The sequence below is a fragment of the Panthera pardus genome, unplaced genomic scaffold (assembly GCF_024362965.1).
Source record: "Panthera pardus isolate Hobbes unplaced genomic scaffold, ASM2436296v1 HiC_scaffold_2, whole genome shotgun sequence".
Lineage (NCBI taxonomy): Eukaryota > Metazoa > Chordata > Mammalia > Carnivora > Felidae > Panthera > Panthera pardus.
Genome location: NW_026526765.1, coordinates 16,575,930 through 16,598,800, shown reverse-complemented (window position 1 = coordinate 16,598,800; position 22,871 = coordinate 16,575,930). Strand labels below are relative to the sequence as shown.

The 22,871-nt window shown below is 37.4% G+C and overlaps 1 protein-coding gene across 6 annotated transcripts in view; it reads left to right on the top strand.

Annotated features, from left to right (window-relative positions):
* Window positions 1–10,800: 10,800 nt before the first annotated feature.
* The window catches only part of CDH18 (cadherin 18), a 992,712-nt gene continuing 980,641 nt past the window's right edge, over window positions 10,801–22,871 (top strand). For all 6 annotated transcript variants that reach the window (XR_008423672.1, XM_019450749.2, XM_019450750.2 and 3 more), the window contains exon 1: window positions 10,801–11,105. The gene's annotated coding sequence lies outside the window, so the exon portion shown is untranslated. The remainder of the gene's footprint in view (window positions 11,106–22,871) is intronic.

The window sequence follows — 22,871 nt, the reverse complement described above, 5'->3', positions numbered from 1 at the left end:
ACTATTGACAAAATATTTCTCCTTTTAATTGTATTTCTGTTTTTTTTTCTTTTCAAATAAAGCACCTACTTAAAATCATAATTCATTATATTTCTGCATATGTGTATTTCCATACACACACACACACACACACACACACACACACACACACACTGTGTGTGTGTGTGTGTGTGTGTGTGTGTGTGTGTGTGTGTGTCTGCATGTATAGCAACTCACAGGAAACCCACATTTTATGTCTTACCCTTGATCTGTCTTCTAGGTATGAAGCTACAAGAGACTTGCCTCAGTATCCTCTCTGTACATTTTTCTCCTTGGATCCTTTCCCTAGAAACCCTAAATATTTCTTCCCTAAATCCACATTGGACTTCCTGTTTTCTTTCTAGTTTGATAGACAGCATTGCTCATATCACTGATACCTTTTATTCCTGTGATAATATTGATTTTTTTTCTTTCTTACTTTTTTTTTTAACTTGCAATTCTCAGCCACCACTTTAAACTTCTAGTTTCACTTTTCCCTTTTTATGTCTTGAAAGCTTGTGATTTTTTTCTCTCCATGTGTGTAATTCAAGGAAAAAAGTAGAATATAGGGTGAATTTTCAAAGTGTATTTGAAGGGATTCTTAATAAAATGAATACGATAGCAATGGTACCATCAGCTCTAACTTCTATCAAACTTCATAACTATCCATTAGATAGATTAGGCAGCACCATTATTTATGTCAAAGCAGGATGCTTCCTATGGTAGCAAAACCTTCTCACTGCAGAATTACTGCAATCTGTTCCAGAAAGAAAACGAAATTAAAACATCTGAGTAAATATGTTCTTAGGGGGAAAGATTATCCACTTTTCTATAAGATCACAAGATGATACTCTCTTTTTTCGTATGATGACACAAAGTCAATAACCATTCCCATAGATATTTAGCAGTCTCACTAAAGCCCGTGATGTTTCAAATACCTGTGTACAATGCTACAAATCAATCTGCTTCGGCATCACGATGTTTCTTTTTTCCAGAGATTGAAAGGCCAGATGAGGAGGAGCAGTATGTATTTAAGTAATTCAATGAAAACTCAGACCACAGAAAAAGAAATGATACAATTGAAGATAAGCAATACACAAAACTCACTGCAAAACATCTGCAGACCAAGAACCGGTGCTTTGGCTGTGTTTAAAGCTAGTGCTAACAGCACCATGCTTAGCTTAGCATCTTAGCATCTTAGCATCTGAGCACCCCCGGTCATATGTACCTTTACTCGTAGTACCAGTTCACATCCACCTGATCCCTCAACTCTAGCTAGAGAGAAACTTTAGGCAGAGTTCAGGCCACTGCATGGAAGGAACACGGGTCTCCTCTTCTTCTGCTCTGCAGATTCCCTGTTGGATTTCCTGTTTCATTTCAGCTCTCCATTTGAACCTAGGAGAGTCAAGAGTTTATATACTTCTTGCAAAAAGAAATTAGATGACCAGCTCTCCTCATTCTATTCCTAGAGCTCAGAAATGGTTTGGAAAAATTGTTGTGTCCCTTATGCTGACATTTTTAAAAAGCCTTTTATAATAGCCTAATTCACTGTCCTAACCACTTCTTGTATAAGAAGAATCCTGGGATTGGGAAATACACTACTTTCCCCTTTAATTTTTATATGGTGAAGTTCTCTTAAACTTTGCTAAAAATTGTATAGCTCTTGCAGAGGCTTTGGGTGTCTTTCTTCTTCAGTTATATCAGATGGCCTTTGACTTTGACCCTGTGTAGTAGGGTTAGTACCTTGGGAAGTAGGGGGGATGTTTTGTAAATGACATTTTAATCTTACCCCAATATTGTTGGTATTCAAGACACCAGACTTATTTCCTATCTCAAAATAGACCACTTGCTGGTTATAATGTGGTTTATTATGGCATATTTCCCTTGATGTTTATTACTATAGGATTCAAGGTTGCAGGTAATAAAACCAGTTCAACTATTCTAGCAGTAAGAGATTTAGTAAGGATAATATTTTTGTCACAGACTCACCAGGAGAGGTGAGAACCAGGCTGGGATTCTACATATTCAGAAACTATACATTCAGGAGAGGAAAGTGAGATAATTTTGTCAACAACCACACGCAAACACTCTTCTAATAGAAATACCGCTTTACTTTGCTTGGTATCTAAAACGATAGGGGGTAGAAACAAGAATTCTGCTTCTGCTATTCCCCCTGCCCCCCGAACAGACACATTCACTACCATGGTTGCTAGCTGAGACGGTCTGCTGTATTAGGTACACCGTCTCACTTGGCTCTTTTCCACTTTCAAGTCTCATGAAGACATTTTGAGTGGCAGATAAAAAGACACAGCAACAAGTTATCTGAAGGTAAACCTAAAATCTGCAGATTTGTGCTTTGGTACAGGAAGACCTATAATACCAATGACCTGGAAAAGGAGTTTGACGAGACTGGGACGTGCGACTTTTACAGTCACATATATCAACTGTGGTCATCTATACTTTGAGTTTTAAAGAAGTTTTGTTTAACTCTTCTGTTCTGCAACTCAGAAAAATTCAATGGCTCTCCAACATTTTGTGAATTTCTAAGGGTTTAATTCTCTTGGAAAACCCTTGTTTTGATACCCTGTTTCCATTAATCATCTATCTCATCTTCATTTCAACCCAAAACCTGAGAGCTCCTTTTCCCTGAACTGACTCAGAATTGAATCAGTCCCAGTCGCTGTGTATACCACACATGTTTGTATTTAAAAGATTCTTCTGGTATTATCATCAGTTCCTTTAACCCAGCTCCTCTTCCCAACTGGTCTCTGATGCCATGTCGCTCTACCCAACCCTCTATTCCTCCCCTACTTCTCACCCAACCACACCTTCAAGTCTCCACTCAGTTCTTACTTATCACCATTTACCTATCTCCTTGGATAACCATCGCTCATTCAAGATAAACTCAGAGAACCTCAACTTTAAAAGAGGACGTGTTTCTGGGGCACCTGGATGGCTCAGTTTGTTAAGCGTCCAACTCTTGTTTTCCGCTCTGATCATGGTATCACCGTTGGTGAGTCCGAGCCCTGAATCCAGCTTTCAGCTCTCAGAAGAGCCTGCTTCCTATCTTCTGTCTTCCTCTCCCTCTGACCCTCCCTGCTCCTGCTCTCATTCTCTTTCTCTCTCAAAAATAAACTTAAAAGCAAAAAGAAGATCTGTTTCAAAACTAGACAGTTCTCTTCTTAAAAATAACTGCATCTGTATCTTAAAATAATGGAATCAGCCCCAATACAGACATAATTCCTCATGATCGAAATAATTTAATAAATTCGGTAAGTTAAAAACCTCTTATTGAGTCTTTTCTATGTGCTAGTCATACAGATGCTTATTATAAATGATAAAAAATATGAAATATAGTTCCCATTCAAAATTGTTAGTCTTTAGAGAGCTAAAATACATATGAGAACAAGTAACCTTAAAGGGATAGATAACAATAACACAACACAAAAGGTAGAGATGCTATGTACCACTAGAGTTTAGTAAAATGAAAATATTAATATGACAGTGAGAATGGTTGTCATCACCAAAGGAAAATATTTACTTTTTTTATGTTTATTTATTTTTGAGAGAGAGAGAGAGCAAGACAGAATATGTGCAGGGGAGGGGCAGAGAGAGAGGGAGACACAAAATCAGAAACAGGCTCCAGGCTCTGAGCTGCCAGCATAGAGCCCGAGGCGGGGCTGGAACTCACAGACCGCGAGATCATGACCTGAGCCGAAGTCAGATGCTTTTTAAAAGACTGATCCACCCAGGTGCCCCAGAATATATTCACTTTTTAACTTGCTCCTCCGTTGTATAGACATTTCTTTCTTTCTTTCTTTCTTTCTTTCTTTCTTTCTTTCTTTCTTTCTTTCTTCTTTCTTTCTTTCTTAACGTTTATTTTTGAGACAGAGAGAGACAGAACATGAACGGGGGAGGGTCAGAGAGAGAAGGAGACCCAGAATCTGAAGCAGGCTCCAGGCTCTGAGCTGCCAGCACAGAGCCCAATGTGGGGCTCGAAATCACGGACTGTGAGATCATGACCTGAGACGAAGTCGGGTGCTTAACTGACTGATCCACCCAGGCGGCCCTAGACATTTCTTAATAACATATTAATAAAGAAAATCTTTCTTCATAGATTAATGTTTGATATACACAAATCATATTTCAAAAGTAAGAGAAGCATTTTCAAAAATAAAACAGTTGTATTTAATGTTTTGATGATTTGTGTGTTAACACATTATAAATACCTGCAAAAAAGTGCTCTTTAAATGTACAAGTGCATATTATTTAATAAACAAACAGCTTGTCAATATTCCAAAGATTAAACCTATTATTATGAATTATCAAAAATACAAATTCAAGAATTAAATTCACATTTCTCTACACTTAGTATAATTTCTAATTATTAAAAAATAATTGGATTCAATAAGTAATACAGACTGAATATTTTCAATATACTGACTGTTTTAAAGGGCTTATATATTTATATAGAATCCTGTTTGTCTCTTATATGAGAAGCATTTCCCTTATTTTCATGTTTTAATATTTGCTCTTTGAACCCTAGAACATGGTTCATTTCATCTTTGGATTCCCCATTGTGTCTAGCATTCAGTTTTGCATGTAGAGTTCCTCAACATAAAATTAGTCAAATAATGGGAAACATACAGGAGAAAATAATCAACAGTTGAAAAGGAAGACGGACACAGTTGATCCTTTTATTTCATTCACTGGTCATCTTCATTATTGTAATTGATCCTAAGGGATCCCAATATACAACATAGAACTACTTTGCTCATACTTTTTCACGCTGGCTTCTTTACACTTTTATTTTCAGGATTTCTCCTGTCAATTCTCAGTGTCCTTCAATGACTTTTCCATAAGGATCACTTTTCAAATGTCGGAGTTCTCCATGTTTCTGCTTTTGGTCCTTTTATCTTTGTATTCAGCATGTCTTTTTCTGGATTCTCTTGGCTGTGGCAAATGTTTATATCTCCATCTTTTGTACAGATAATTGTCCTAGGTAACAAAAGTTCAAATAGTAAACACTGGAGTCTCTACCTGTATGTCCATGATAAGTATCGGCAAAATGATTTCCAAAACCAAGATGTACCTTCTGCTCACATCACCATTAAGCATTATAATGAACCATAATTAATCATTGTCTTCACACACACCCCACATTCAATAATTGAAGTCCTGCATATTTTATCCCCTTAAAACTGCATAAACATTTTCGTTCATCTCCATCCCCCCAGCTAATGCATTTGTAAATTCTCCCCTTATCACTTTTGCCCCTGAATATTCTTTCTAAAATATTATTAGTAGTATTAATATTTTTTATTATTTCTTAAAGTATTTCATTCTAAAAGATTCTTTCCGGGGTGCCTGGGGGGGCCCAGTCAAACCTCTGCTTTGGGTCAGGTCATGATCTCATGGTTTGTGGGTTCAAGCCTTGCATCAGGCTCTCTGCTGTCAGCGCAAAGCCCGCTTCAGATCCTCTGTCTGCCTCTCTCTCTGCCCCTCCCCTGCTCACGCTCTCCCTCTCCTTAAAAAAATAAACATTGAAAAAAAAAGATTCTAAAGTATATCACTTTCATGATTTCATTTCTTCAATTTTTTTAAACCATTATTTATTTTGAGAGACAGAGACAGAGAGAGAGAGAGAGAGAGAGAGAGAGAGAGAATGTACCAGTGGGAGAGGGACAGAGAGAGAAAGGGGAGAATCCCAAGCAGATTCTGTGCTGTCAGTGCAGATCCTTACCTGGGACTCGATCTCACAAACCATAAGATCATGACCTGTGCTGAAATTAAGAGTCAGATGCTCAACAAACTGAGCCACACAGGCAACCTTATTTCTTCAATATTTAAACAAAATTATAGGGAAAAGTTGTAATATCAACAGTAAAAACATGATCCTGCCTTCATTGTTTTCTCTCCTTCTGATCTCCTTTTAACATGGAATGCCAAATGATTCCTAATTGTCATTTCCTACCTTTTTAACCATCTAGCTATTCCCGCTGCAACACCTCATTTTTTATCTTTAAAAGCTTGTGAACCTGAATTAAGCTCCAATATTCTCTCTTTTTATTTTGTGCTTTGAAAATGTATTTCTTCTCCCGTTTGAAATCTTCTGACATATAATTTTTCCTTCTGTTCATCATGTCTGCAGGTTCAACTTCGAATATTATTAGACTTTTTTATTTCCATGATTCTTAATGCTCTGTATACCATTTTATTGTAGAAGTTACTCATATTAAAAGTTAAAATTCTATATTTTTAAAATTTTTTAAAAATTTTATTTATTTTTGAGAGACAGAGTGTGAGTGGGGGAGGGGCAGAGAGAGAAGGAGACACTGAATCCAAAGCAGGTTCCAGACTCTGAACTGTTAGCACAGAGCCTGAGGTGGGGCTCCAACACACGAGCCAAGAGATCATGACCTGAGCTGAAGTCAGAAGCTCAACCGACTGAGCCACTCAAGTGCCCCAATTCTGTAAGTTTTATGTACTTACAGATACATATGTTTTCATTAGGTCAACATGGACACAAAAGAAATTCTACTTAAGTATTTAAATGTATCTCCTAGTAGGCTGTTTGGAACATTAAGGTGTTTGCACTAAGTAAGTTAATTCACAGCATAATGTGTGCCAAATGGGTAACTCTTTACTCTTGCTTTCAAAGAAATAACACCTTCCTGTTTGTCAGTCCTAAATCCCCCATGAAAGCTATGGGCTCCACCTTTCCGTTTCCTTCATGACCTTGATAAATGGCGCATCTCTCTCTCACTTGGTTCCTCAAGTCATCTCTTTCAATAGGTTCTTTCCCTTATTTATATACAGAAATATGCTCTTGACCACCAATTATAAAACCACTTGAACTATGCAAGACATTAGACTCCCCCCTCCTCCTTTCCTCCTCCCAGACTTTCCATCTCTCTCTGTTCCTTTTCCTGCCTAATTTCTTAGGCAGAAGAAATTTCTTAGAAGAAACCAAGTCTTTGCTTTCTATTAATCCCTTCAATCCCTCAGGCATCAAGCTGCTGAAAAGAGCTCAGAAAATTCGTGCAATCTTACAGATCGGTGCCGCTGGAAATTCATGGCTTTCTGGTTCAGGAAGACCCTCAGAGAAGCTAAGTCACACTTTCCCTTTGGCTTGGGAATGTCGCCAGTGTAACCTAGCTCAGCACTCCTGGTCCACACAGCTCTGCACTAGCCCTCCTCTCTTTACCTCCTATGGGTCATCTTTACTCTCACACATGGCCCCCGTGGTTTCTGACCTTGTGAACCTGAGCTTCCTGTCCTCATCTCCAACCCTTTGACCCGATAGCTTAGATTTCATTTATTTTTGCCTCCTCTACCTGTTCCAATTATATGACCCACAAATCAACATCCAGATTACTATTTTCTATTATATTATCGATTAGTTCCTGAAAACTCAACATTGTTAAGAGATAACAGGCTTTGAAATTCAACAGACACTTACTAGTTGTGGGTTACTGGACAAGGTAATTAATCTCTTCAAACTTCAGTTTCTTTAGATGTAAAATAGGATAATGTCTATTCCACAGAGTATTAAATGAGATAAGGTTTGCACAATTATTAGCTCAGAGCTTACCATGTATTGAGTACTCAATGACTCCAAAAAGGGAAATTATTTTATTGTCATTCATTGAATAACTTATATATGTCGGGCATAATTCTAAAAAATATGAAGGAAGAAATGTTGGACAAATCCAATTCTTTTCATTCATGTAGCTGTCATTGTTGTAGGAAACTGCATGAAACAAAGAAGGAAATGTATTAAGAAATTAAGAAAGAATGATTTCTATAACACAAATAAACAAAGAAATGAAGAAGAAATGAGTGTGCCATATATAATTTGTCCTTTTTTTTAGTTACCCATCTTAGTTGAAAAATAAATCTTCCTAAGTTGCACCTCTCCTTGGCATGTTTCAAGTCATGTAGAGACTCTATTTTGGAATATCTTTCTATATTAGTTCATTTTGCTCGTTCCCACCATGAACACACTGGTTCTCATTTCATTTTCCTGAGGTCTCTCTAGTGGTTGTTAGCTCTCACCAGAGTTCTAGTCCAGTAAAAGCTACAACTTTTATTAGATTGAGGTTCCCATAGCTCAGTTCAAATTTTGTCACTTTCTGTGATATATATATATATATATATATATATAATGATATACATATTTTAAATATATATATATTTTAAATTATATATATATATATACATATATATATATATAATTTAAAAGGCTCCCAATTACCCAACTACTCTCAGCCTAGCATCCAAGATCCTCCATATTTTTCCCTTCTTTCCAGTCCTGCCTCCCAGGCACTGAGTGTTTTGGGCCACCCATCCCACTTTGCCCTCTATTTCCATCTCCCACTTCCTTTGCCTCTGTAGTTTTACTTAAGTTTCCCTCTCCCCTCTGTTGAGGTTTTTTTTTTTTTTTCCCCTATGCATATGAAATCTTTTTTTATTCTCTTTGATAAAAATCATTACAAATTCCATGTTTTATATGTTTGTTTTGTGTTAATGTTTATTTATTTAGAGACAGAGAGGAAGTAGAGGAGGGGCAGAGAGAGAGAAAGAGGGAGAGAAAATCCTGAGCAAGTTCTGCATTGTCAGCGCAGAGCCCCATTCAGTGAGATCTGTGAGATCATGACCTGAGCTGAAATGAATAGTCAGATGCCCGACCAACTGAGCCATCCAGGCACCCCACAAATACTATGTTTTTTTACAAGGTCTTTCTGATATCCTAGAGGAGGTATGATCTTGCTTTTGAGTACCTGTTGCTCTCTGAACTGCTGATAAAAAAGGCATTAATCACTCTCCCTTGTATTTTGTTTACTTGAGAACTCCTTATCTACCAACCAGCTTGTAAGCTCCTGGAAGATTGACTACTACTACAGTTAATTTGAAAATACCAAGAACACAAAGAGGACTGCTCTCTCTGCTTTACTTAATTACTTTTCTATTATTGAGAGTACAAGGTCTGATACAAAGAGTTGCTCAATAAATATTTGCTGAACTGAGTCAATTAAATCAAGGAACTTCACCTCTAATAAGTGTTACAACACTTTATAATTTGGACTTTAATTGAGTGTAACTCCATGATCATACATACCGTTTGGCCTCTCTCGTCTTCATTTACAAGACACCTTAGCACATATTATTTGTTTTTATTTGTATTATATGATGTTGAAGGTTAGAAATGCAGTGACTACTGCCTGGAATTTAATTCCAACAGGGAGTTGATGTACGGTTAAGCATTCCTCTACAATTTACTTTAATGAGTGCAGTAATGTATTATTACAAAGAAAAAGTAACTAAAAGGTTGGTTGACCAAGCAGTGTGAAATTGAGATAAGCAACCGTCTTCTCATTAGAAATTAAACACAACTGCATTTGTAGGATTTGGTTTCAGTGCCAGAGGAGGTCATCGAGAGGACAGTCCAGATGTGACGGCAGGTCAACCTGCAAGCTTGACCCGGGCAATCTGGGAGGCTCCTATCACCGCTGTCCTTTAAAGGTATGTTCTGCCCATCATTCCCTTAGCAGGAACCGTTTCTGAGGATGCAGACTTGAGAAAGCAATGTGTTGTTGAGAGCATCTGGATGATAGACATAATTGCACTCAGTTAAAGCCTCATATAAACTTGCTAGATTCTAGCAGGCATTCACGGAGTCTATTTGCCTTGTGGCCGCTGAAGACAAACCTTTGTAAATTCCCTTGCCTTTTTTCTTTTTCTTTTTTTTTTAAAGCTCCCTTGCTTATTAAACCTGAAACCTACCACCTGGAGTGACCTACCTCTTTCTTTGGTTTTTCCTTATGCTCTGTGTTCAGGGACCAATTTGCAAGCCAAAGTGGACCCCAAATGCCCCCCTCTCCTTCCCTCCCCGGCCCCTCCTGGAGCATGTGGAAAATGAAAAACTCATCCGCTGTTCAATGGTTTGTTTTGTGTTTTTTTTATTGTGGTCAGTTAGAGCAGTTTGGTGGGGAATGGTGAATGTGTCCCTTTAAGAAGAAAATCTCCTTAACCTTGAAGGGCTGAATCAGGTGTGAAATGCTCTATTTGATACATTCGGAGGGATCCTTTTGTAGATTTGTGCTTTAAAATTGAAAAACATACACTGAAGTTTGACTCAGGCTCTAGTTGAAAAATATCTACAAACACCACCCCTCTTATGAGAAACAAAATGGTAGGTCATATTTTTCTAGAATAAAAGGAATACTTTTTAAATATCAATCAACCTAATGGAGGGTTCTTTAACTGCTCCAATCTATTCAGGCTAATGAAGGCATCATTTTTTCTAGCAAAAAGCATTTGTCACTGTATGCAATTTTGCTCCTGATTTTCTTCTTATATATTTGAATTAGAAAGATTTCATCAGAATGCATCTCTGTAGCAATTTATAAATAATGATGAATAGCAGGTGTATGATTTTAAATTACCAGGAGCAGGGTAAGAAGGGGTGAATTTTAAAAATGCTAAAATCTGCGATAACACTAAACTTGCTTTGAGCCTCTGCCCTCTCAAACCCTATCTCTCAGGGAGATAAAATAATGAAAAATACTTCTCTAAACTGCTGGCAAAACTCTTATTGTTTGTACCACTCTTGGAAAAGACTCTTGGGACGAGCAGAGGAATCCTTGCTATTGATTGGCTGGTTAAATAGAGGACTATTAGCTTCAGACAGGCTAGATTGATTATACAGCAGCAGCAGCGGGAGCTGGGACTCAGAGCTGAGTGAGCGTCAGGGTGAAAAGGAGAGAGAGAGAGAGAGAGAGAAAGGGAGAGAGGCAAGGTGGGGAGAAAGCGGTGCACGTTCCATAGCATCACTGTGTGACTGCTGGTGCCGATTAGGATTAGCTTGCTTTCTCGCTTTCTCAGTCAACAACTTACTGAGATGCCTTTTCTTTTACAAGAGGCTGTCAGCGCCGAGCCCCAGCAAGAAATAAAAGACTTCACCTTGGAATAGTTCATCTCACTCCGGCATCATTAAAGAGGATTTTGAAAAGAAAACAAAAATCACTTCCCCTTCCCAGCCCCACTTTGTTCCAGGATCGAACAGACACAGTTGCATGCTTCAGGTAAGGAAATTAAATTTTTATCTCTGGATTCGTTTTTAGTCATTCGCAGTAAAATATAGCCTAGCCTTGCATGTTTTAAAAACTGAGTTTTCAGGGATGTGTTAGACTCAATGCCATGCATAAGCATGTGGATTTAGAAATGTGCTGATACATGTTTAGAGGTATGTATTTGCTGTTTTATCTCCAGGTACATAGAAATTTTATTTATAAGATCACTAGCTGTTAAGTTTATAGAGCAGATATTCTGTATGGAAAAAAAAAAAAAGAAAAAAGGAAGCAAAGTCCATACTCAAAGGAGCATTTCTGGTGACAGCCTTAAAATACGTTCACATATACTGTTCTTAGCTGTGAAACAACTTTGGGGAAATAATAGCATATCACAAAAGGACCATCACTGTGTTAAGTGTGTACTATTCAGTTTCATGCAGACATAGAAGCTACAATGTTTTCAGTGATTGTCAGTTGTTAGTGTTTTTTTTTTTTTTCCTGAATCTGTCATTCACAGTCTTAACACTCTTCAACATAAACATGATGTGTCCTAAATGATGTGACATTAGACTGCCATCTTATTATGGCTAAGTTATTGATGGTTAGCATTTGGTCTTAAGAAAGTACTGAGCTTGGGCAAAGAAATATGACTCTGGAGATGTTTAGCTATTCTAGAGTCCATGGCTGAGCTGGAGTTCCATCAATTAATATTAAGTGTCAGTGATGGCATATGCTGGTAAAGTGTCTGTGAACATGCAGAAACTTTGCACATGTTAAAATCTCTTCTGCGAACAGTATTTTTTTTTCCATGAGGAAAGCGACTGGATGGCATAGGAAAAACAGGCTGGGGCAATGCAGTACTGATGTAGTTGATTGACCTTAGGTTTACAGTTCGACTGCTAAAGAGGCAGCATTGTGATAGAAGATGAACGTGACGAACTCCGTCCTTACTGGAACTCAAATGGTCTATGATATTTTTGGTGTAAATTTATTTGCTTTTGGGTCAGTGAAGACAGATATTTTATCCCGAGCTGCTCTGATTGTGTTTTTGAGTGAAGTTCCCTGAGTCACTAATCAAAAATCAAACTGCCAGCTGGGACAAGTCGGCAAAACTTTTTAGTATGTTGTTCAGTGGTTCAAATAATAAGATTCCAATACTCTTGGGAATCAACCTAGCTGAAGTTAGGAATATTACATACTCTGAATGTCTATATATGTGTCTGTGTTTAACCCTTGCTTATATATTAAATATACATATTTAAGGAACACAAATGCTCATGAACTCTATATCGTCTTTTCAATGTGGAATGTTTTAATGTTTCATGATAATATAAATAGTATATCTATCCAGATATTTACATTTATATCACCAATATCAGAAGGGAATAATTGTTATAAATTTTGTAAAGTACAGTTTGTCTAAAAGAATAGGAGTGTGTATTGAAGAATATTGAATATGTTAGTCTTTCAATTCAGTCATTTGAAAAAACAATTATATCCATGTCTTTGAGTATAGTCTTTGAAAAATTAATATCACACTATTGACTGAGGAAGGTGGCAGGTACTTTAGACTATACTTCCATACACACACAGACACACACACACACACACACACACACACATATATACATATATACATGTATATATAGATATAATTTTATATATTTATTTATATATTGATATATTTATGATTATATATATTATAATTATATATGATGTAATATTACATATTATATGAGTAATATTATATCAAATCCACACACAGCTTTTGCCATAAATCTATTATAATCTTGTTTAATTATTGCTTTGCATGTATTACAATGATTATGTTTACTTTTTTGCAATTTATCCAAAATTATATTTTTAATCCTTCTATTTTATTGTTTATGGAAAAAATGTGACATATATTTGGTTCACTGTGGCTAAAGTGATATAATTAAGCTTTAACTAATTCATTTTGTAATTTTCAAATTTAATGCACAAAGTTATTTAAAATTCTAGAATTTTTTGTTGCCATAATCTTAAGCATCTAACCTAGTTATGCAGTACAGTTACCTTATAGCACTTATCTATGGGTTATAATGAGCTATATAGCATAAAGAAAACTAATTCTTAATTGTGTTGTATTTTTCATGAGACTGTTGATACTTTAGCATAGGTGGATGTAAAGCATCCATACTTGTTTTTTTTTTTTTTTTTCTACGAATAGGCATGTTTTTCCTTTCAAAAGACTTAATACATTTCTGAACTATGTGCCTCTTGCACTTCAGCATTCTCCTTAGCTTACCCCAAATGTTACTTCAATTCTCTCTCATGTTTTTTTCTTGTTATCTTACAAATTCTATAATTACTCCTGTAAGAGCTTTAATTCCCCAATCTTCACAGGATATTGTCCCATGATTGGAAACAGAGCAAGTTCTTTTTTAAATGACATTTGGCACTTCTGGCTACATAATTAAAATGTCTCCTGCTTTCCAGAGCAGTGCTCCTCAGCAAACAAGATCAAGGGAGACAGGTGTTCTAGCAGTCATGTATAGAGGTGACTGAGTCTGAAATCTAGCAGCTTCTTTTGTGAATTCAGCTTTCACTTTTCTTTGCGTTTCGGGAAAGGCTCCGTTTGGCCCTTTATTCAACCTTCTATTTACTTCCACAGCATCAGATATCTTTGTTGATTACTCATTTTAGCCGTAGTGAACCAAAAAGAAACAAGAAAGTACAACCTCTTCTGTTTATATAGGTATCTGAGCCATTAGGGGGCTCTTTCTTCCTATGTTATCCTCAGCAAACCTCTGGGAGAGATTACATTGCTTCCTTAAAGTATTTTCCCTGTGTTTAGAACGTGAGTGCTGTTTGAAGCAGCTTCCTCCTACTTTCCACAGACAGAACTATTGCAGATTAATAAGATTTTTTTTTTTATTTTCATGGGAAAGTGAATTTATCCTGTGCTGTCTCAATTTATTCTCTTCAAAATGTTCTTATCTATGAAATGTTTAATCTCTGAAAATAACAATGGTTTGACAGAGTGAAATGACCAATCCTAGATAAATTTGAAGACTTCTGTCTTATGCAGCTAGTAGCTTAAGAAATGTAAAACTAAGGAAGAGCTGCAGGGAAGAAAGTTCCTTTACAATCATCTGCAAATATCTGAGAGAGAATGAGTGCCTCAGGGCTCACCTGCAATTTGCTTTCAGCAGAAGAGAACAGCAGGCAGCAAAAAGAATATTACTTGTTTCCTACAAAAGTAGACATAGAAGAATTGAAAATAATAGGATGGGTTCACTCCCCATACACATGTAGGACATGTACTTTTTAAATTCCATTTTTGTTTCTGAAAACTAAATGAAGTTTTCATAAATATACACAGAGGGTGATGCAGGCAGCTGATTATGGGGGCAAGCCACGCATATTGAACTGCACTGCAGACTTTCTTAATAAATGGAAACACAATCCTCCTCTATCCACAGCAGCTAAAGATGCCCCCTGCTTACAGGACTAGTTTGGGGATTAGTCAACACTTACTAACGTCTCCGGGCAAAAGCAATGTGTTTAGTGGGTCTCGGATTTTCCTCAAAGGACACCACCCCCAGATAGAAGTGACATACACTCGCGAGAGAGATTTCTTTGGGGAAGTGAGAGAAGGGGAAGGATTCTGAGCTGTGCATCATGGAATACCATTCCTTTACTGAACAGTTCCTTGATTTATCAGGAGAGAAGAGTAGTCGCTTAAATAAAATAAGACGGAGTGGCACAGATACTTCCTTTACTGGTGTTTTGCAAGGAAACATGTAAGCTTTATCTTCTGTATGAAAATGTGCATACCTTGAAAAGAGTAAATTTTGAATGCATCTAGTATAATACACAAAGTTGTGTGGGAATCAGTCCAAGTCTTCCTGGAACAGGCCGGTATATATTCTAATGCAGTTATTTCTTACCGAGTTGGCTTTCGGTAATGTGAATGGGTAATAAGACTTGAGAGGGAATCCTAACGCTACCAATTTTATGTAATCCGGATGAGGAATGTTTTAAGGTCTTTAAGTTTCTTCTAAAAAGAGGTGGTCTTTTATTTTCAAGTAGGACTGCATTGAAGGTGGAGAAAAGGGCTAAACTCGAAAATAAGATAAATGAATAAAAATGCATTGACTGTCCATGATTTTTTTATGTTGCCAAAATTTACCCAAGGTCAATATAACAATGCAAGTTAAAGACTCATGTTTTCTATATAATGGTAAAGAAGTGCAAATACCACCGAAGTAAAATGTTATTTTGTCTCCTTCTCTGTTTTTATCTTATTTTTCCTTCCTTTCCCCAATGTTCATCTGTTTTGTTTCTTAAATTCCACATATAAGTGAAACCATATGATATTTATCTTTCTCTGACTCACTTATTTCACTTAGCACAATACACTCTAGTTCAATCCACATTGTTGGAAATGACAAAATTTCATTCTTTTTGATCACCTAGTAGTATTCCTTTGTGTGGATATAATACATTTTCTTTATCCATTTGTCAGTTGTGGGACATTTGGGCTCTTTGTATAATTTGGCTATTGTTGATAGCATTTTGGAGAAAACATGGCAAATGGGCTGCAAATATTTATGCCTTATACGTTTTTTAATGTCTAGACTTAATTTTTAGATCAGTTTTAGGTTTACAAAAATGAGATGTACAAACATAGAGTTCCCGCAGACCTCCTCACCTCCATCTCCTTTACCCTGCGAGTTTTCCCATATCATTAATATTTTGCCTTAGTGTGGTACATTTATCATAGTGAATGAACCATGATTCATAAATGATTATTAACTGAAGTCCAGAGTTTACCTTAGGGCTGACTCTTCATGTTATATATTTTTCGGGTTTTGACAAATGTATAATGGAATATAGCCACCATTATAATTACATGCAGAATGGTTTCACTGTGCCAGATTCCCCTGTGTGCCACCAAAATAGATTTTTCTCTCTCCCTTCCTCCCTTCTGCCCTCCCCCTGAACCTTGGATCTTTCAACTGTCTGCATAGTGTTGCCTTTACAAGAATGTCATATTGTTGGAATCATAATATGCCTTTAATGCGGTTTCTTCATGCCTTTTTGGGGCTTGGTAGCTCATGTATTTATATTGCTGAAAAATATTCTATTGTGTAGATGAACCGGTTTATCCATTCACCTACTGAAGGATATTTAATTGCTTCCAAGTTTTGGCAATTATGAATAAAGCTGCTACAAATATCCACATGCAGGTTTGAGTGTGGATATAAGTTTTTAATGCATTTAGGGCAATACCATGAGCATGATGGCTTGTTCATACAGTAAGAGTGTGTTTAGTTTTGTCAAGCTGTCCTCCAAAGTGGCTATACCATTTTGCATTCCCACCGGCAATAAATAAGAGTTCCCGTTCTCCACATCCTTGCCAGAATTTGGTGTTGTCAGTGTTCTGGATTTTAGTCATTCTAATGACTAAAGGTATATGGTATATCTTGTTGTTTTGGACTATGTGTGTGTGTGTGTGTATATATATATATATATATATATATATATATATATATACACATATATATATATATTTACATATATATTACATATATATGTATATACATATATATATATATATAAATTTTGTTTATGTATTTTTGACAGAGAGACAGAGCATGAGCAGGGAGGGGCAGACAGAGAGGGAGACGCAGAATCTGAAGCAGGTTCCAGGCTCTGAGCTGTCAGCACAGAGCCCCAAGCAGGGCTCGAACTCACAGACCGTGAGATCATGACCTGAGCCAAAGTTGGACGCTCAACCTACTGAGCCACCCAGGCACCCCTATATTTTTAATTTTTTTAATGTTTTTTTCCACTATTTTTGAGAGAGGGAGAGAGTGCGAGCAGGGCAGGGGCAGAGAGAGAGGAAGACGCAGAATTTAAAGCAGGTTCCAGGCTCTGAGCTGTCAGCACAAAGCCCGACTTGGGGTTCGAACTCACCAACCATGAGATCATGACCTGAGCTGAAGTCAGACGCTTAACCGACTGAGCCACCCAAGCACCCCTGGACAATATTTTTGATTGGTAATAACTGTTTCTGCTGTGTGATGAATAATTCCAAGGCATATCATGGATCTTCAGGAAATATGTCCATAATAACCGGCAAGATTTCCTTGCTAATTTTTTTTCCCCTTTTGCGGAACAGCTTGTGTGTGTGTTGGGGAAGAGGCGAGGTAGCCCATACTTGTAACACATATTTGCTATTCATAATTTAGGGCTCTGGTGGAATGAAGAAATTACAGCAATCAAATAATTCAGTCCCACATTTGTCAAGTATCAGATAGCAACAATAACTTCCTATTTTTAAAGCACTGTTATTGAATTAAGGAGCAGAATTTGGCATTTTAAATTTCATATTTTACTTTCTAGCCATATTTATCTTGCGGGTAGAAATTGCTGGCTTCAAATTGTTTATAAGTATCTAAAGTCCTCAAGCAGATTGAGATTCTTCATAATCTGGCCTTGACCAAACTTTATGACATAATTGCTAGTTACTCTGAGCTCAAGATAAGCTGTATTTTCCCCTGTCCCCCCAAATGCTCTCAACCTTTGCCTCTGCTAATCTTGATTTGATTGGTCTTCCTTGCCATCTCTGCTAATTCATACTTTACCAGTCTTTCTACAAATCCTTGGGAATTCCTCTACTGTTAATCACCTAAGATCTTGCATTATTAACTAAACATTTATTGCATCTGTATTATAACCTTCTACTCAAACTACATGATTCAGAAATGGAAAAAAAAAATTCTTTGTGCTTTTTTTCTTTTCCAGTCCTCCAAGTGCAATGTCCATGCTACTCATTAATGCCTATGAGTTGAAAGAATAAATTTTAATTTTTTGAATGTTTTATTCAGTTTTGTGAGAGAGAGACAGAGTGCAAGTCGGGGAGGGGCAGAGACATAGGGAGACACAGAATCTGAAGCAGGCTCCAAGCTCTGAGCTGTCAGCATGGGGCCTGATGCGGGGTTCAAACTCACAAACCAGGAGATCATGACCTGAGCCAAAGTCAGACACTTAACTGACTGAGCCACCCAGGTAGCGCTGAAGGATTAGATTTTGAAAAATGTTCTTATTAGTACAGAATATGTAAATGATTTTTTGAAAATGTTGTCAGTGTCCAATTTCCTTCCTTTTTTTTCTTTTTTTTTAAGTTTATTTATTTTGAGAGAGAGAGAGAGAGAGCGCACATGAATGGGGGGGGGGGGGGCAGAGAGAGAGAGAGAGAGAGAGCAAATCCCAAGCAATCTCCACGCTGTCAGCACAAAGCCCCATGCAGGGCTGGATCCCTTGAACTGTGAGATCATGACCTGAACCTAAATCAAGAGTCTGATGCTTAACCGACTGAGCCAACCAGGCTCCCCTCCAATTTCCTTTCCTTCTCTTGCCCCCTTTTCTTTTCATTTATAAGAAGGGCAATCCAGTTGGCTAAAGGTCTTGTGTTCTAATCCTCCCATGACAGTTGATCCCTATAAAACTTTTATCCAGGCCACTTAACTGCTCTGCACCTGCTTTCCTGACTACTCTTTGTGAAAACCTGCATTGTATTCTGGTAGTCAAGCTAATATGTATACAACCCTTACAGGCAGAAAGCACTATGCATGACTATAGGGTCATTATGCAGTGTCTATAATTAGAGGTGCCTCCGAAAACAAAATTTAAAATATTTGGAAAAAGAAAGCACTTTGAGGCAGAGAGTACGGGTGGAGATTTGTATATGCTCCCTTTTGGGGCATTGATTCGAATTTAAAAGATACTGAAATGAGAGTCAAAGGATTGGACTATTTGACTAACATGCCAATTAAATTTTAGAAGGTTTCTTGAAACAGTGTACGAGAAAAGCATACGTGAAGCATAAATAAACATGAAACAGTGTACGAGAAAAGCATACGTGAAGCATAAAAAAAAGGTCATGCAAAAGAACAGAGAGGAAAAGTATTTAAAATGGCATTGTCTTCTGTGCCACTGTCTCCTTTGTGAGTTGTTATGTGTGTTGGCGTATTTATGCTTTGTAAATTGACTTATATTCCTTAATGCCCTTTCTTTACGTACATTTACTAATTTATTGCGCTTTTAATATTCTTTTTCATAAAGTTTAGTTGTTGGCTGATAGAGGTACCCAGGGTATCGTCTCTGCCATCTAGTTATTGAATGTTTCTGTCATAAATCAATACAACTTTAACTTCTTGGCTGGAACTAGAGAACTTTTCAATTCCTTGCCAAGAATACTCTGTGATAAACCGTCCCTTAAATCTACTGAGGACGGAACACTTTGACCCATAGCAGCAACATTATCCCTGAGAACACTAGAAATTTTCCAGAATAAATTTCTGAAGTTCAATTGTGAAATTCATTTGATAAAGGGAAAAGGGAGTGGTGAGTCACATTGCAAATTCAAGTCTTTCTGTCTCTGAAGCACATTTTTTTAAAACACTATGTTATATTGCTTCTCTTATTCTAGAACCATAGAGAAATTTTTGTTTGTTTTTAACATCTATATTCCTGAGTTTCATCCTCTCTATAATAACAAAAATAATGGTATTTTCCTTATAGAGTCAGCCAAGGGTTCAGTGAGATCATACAGGTAAAAGGCTTAGAAGAGTGACGTAATCACAAGCATAAAAGCAATAGCAGGATTGATATTTCTGTTGAATGCCTCTGAATCCACTGTGCTCCATAAACAGATTTAAAATACCTTGTTACTCAATCATTCAAGCAACATTGCTGGGTAACTAATAGATGTGTCATTTTATCCTTAATTATCTGAGTGGTTACGAAGATAAAGGACAGATCAGTGACTTTCCATCTAGGAGACAAGAAATAAAACCATGCCAGCAATTAAACTCATTGTGTTGTCGTTGTTGTTGTCTTACTTCCAAAATTGCCCCTCCATACTCTGAGGTGGGGGCAGAGCTCTTTAAACAGCATTTCTTCTTCTAGCTTGTTTCCTATTTGGTTCTAGCCAAGAATATGCTAGAAGGAGATGGAAGGCAGGAAGATGGAAAAGACCTTTCTCTTTCCCCTGCTTGCTGCTGATGTCACTATTACCTTATAGGGCCCTTCCCAGCATCAGCTGACTCAACTGAGATTTGCTTCCTGTTTCCAACTGCTTCTAGTACTCCCAAGAACTAGCCTCATCATGCCACCTCAGTGGTTACACCGGGCAAGCGGTGCCCTTTTTCTGCCACTAGGGGGCACCTTCTCCATCTTTTAGGTTCTTAACAACCTTAAGCAGCAGTAGCTGCCCTTGAGAAAACAGCACTTTTCAAAGTCCTTTGTTAAGAGAGAGAGAGAGAGAGAGAGGAGGGGAATACTTCAAGACAAAGAATATAGATTAGAATTTTGTTCATGTCACTTGTTTAAAAGGCTTTATTTTGCATCTGAAAGAAACCAGAGAATTCTCTGTTCCCCCAGCCCTGAGGATGGTGGTGGTTGCTTCCAGCATTCACTATCGCTTTTACCTCACTGTTTTCTTTTTGTATTTTCAGTTTTCCAAGATTTGTATTCAAATTTCTGTTAAAACAACTGTTGTGATTTCTGTTCTCCTGATTTCATACTAACTAAAGAATGGATACTTGATGCAGGAAGAGTTGATACCAGAAATGGAGTGGGGTACCAATGTTGGTTCTGGGGAATTGGTTTGATCCTGCCCCAGAGCTTGAGCACAACACTAAAGTATTTGCTAATGGTAATATGCTGCACGTAGTGGCTTCCTAATTAGCTAAATAACCAACCATGTTTACTTGTGACAAAGGGTCTTCTGAAGTAAAGCTCCAGAAGCCAAGTCATAACTGCCTTTCACAGTTTGTTCGTAATCGTGATTACAAGACTCTAAGATGGAATAATTGTTTTAACTGCTCTTGAGAGCTTGCACATGAGCAAACAACACTCTCACACACACACCAAGCTGAGACTTTAAGTTGTTCGATCAAATCATTGCAAGAAAATCGGAAAGCCTCTAAGGCTATCTGAGAGGGTTTGGATTCAACTGAGAAACTTGAAATTCTGAGTTTCTCTAAACCTGTCCCATCAGCAGAAGAAGCCTTACTTCTGAGAAGATTAGCTTTCTCCTGCCTGATGATCCCATGATAATTCACCAGAGGGATTTGGCCTGCAAAGTTTCCTATTTTCCTCAAGACTCACCATCCTCCCTTGTTATCTCCTGACCCATAATAAGAGTCGGCTCTTCTAGAGCTCAGAATACTTGAGAAGAAAACATATGAAATGGGGCCTAGGAGGAAGTAGCTTGTAGTTCAAAATAATGGCAAGATTTTGCTAATCGATACCAGCAAAAAGCCAGGGAGTCTATAAAGTAATGTATTCTAAGAGAATTGGACAAAGGATGACAAAAGACAAGAATGGATTGGGCTGAATGTATTGATATGGGGGTACCTAACAGGAATATCTATATGTATAATAGGATGGTCGCACAATGGAAAGTAGCACTAAGAGTTTAGTTGGTATGTTGACTAAAACATATACTCAATAGTGACCTACATCCAAGGTAGTTGAAATGCCATCACTTATTTATCATGACATAGAAATAAGAATGTAAAGACTTTGAGAGATAGGAATGTTGGAGCAGATTTATGACGTGTAGATGGTCTCCCTACTCTCTTCTACCTCACTTCCACCAGGGAGACTGAAATGGTACTCCCTTCATGAAAGCATTGAAGAATAAATAGGAGGTGAGGACACCAGACATTTCAAGGACCACCTGAAACATCTGTGGTGCTCCCCACAGCAGATCAGACATCAGGAGGGAGGTGTCACCTTTGATTCTTCATTTGTCACCATTGAACTATATCAGTATGTCAGAGGAATTCCAAATTAATAGAAACCAAGTAGATAGATAAATGCCAAGGCTAAGATTATAATTAAAAGGCAGGAATGAGTTACCAATTGGGATGTTTTTACTGCAGGGATCTTTGCTATTAGTTAATGGATCACGCTGTTACTGCTATGAGTTTACTCAATATATACAACGACAACACATTTTAGATCTGTGGCCAGGAACATACTGGAATTTCCACAATGGAGACACATGGGTCCCTAAACAAGGCCAGTTCACATATCTGGAACAGCCTGATTGCTAGGGACAAGCCACAGTTCATAAAATATACATTTTAAATTTATTTCCATGCCTTCTTCGAAAAAAACTTAGGGTCACTTAACAGAGTGACCATACAGAGAGGAGAGGAAAAAATACACCCCAGGAAAGTTACACTTTGGCTCCAAAATATGTGGTCATCTATTAAAGTGAGAGATTATGATGGTCAGGTGATATATGAAATTTTGAACTACATTTTAATCACAGTGAACTCAGTTGATCTGTTAACCTATTCAGTAGTTCTTTTTCTAATTCCTTAAAGTACACTTAACATAAGAATACTTGGATAATGGCAACATCCCTGCATTAGATTTTTCACCCTTAAAGAGAAGATATTACTAGGGAAAGAGTCAAGTGAAAGTTTCTGAGTATTTTCTCCCCTCCACTGGCACACTAATACAGCATGTAATAATTGCAAATAAATAAATACATAAGTAAACAAATAAGTAAATAGAACAAGATGGCTGCAAAATGTGGGAGACAATAATGAAGAAATCAGTTACTTTCTTCTTTCTCAATCTGAAAAGAGGATCCCAGAGAGCTTGATGTTTGAGTTGTCTCTAAAATGGTGAGAAGAATGCATGAAAGAATTGGGGAGAAAGGGAAGGTATTCTAAATGACCACGGAGCGCTAAGGGAAGTGGGCAT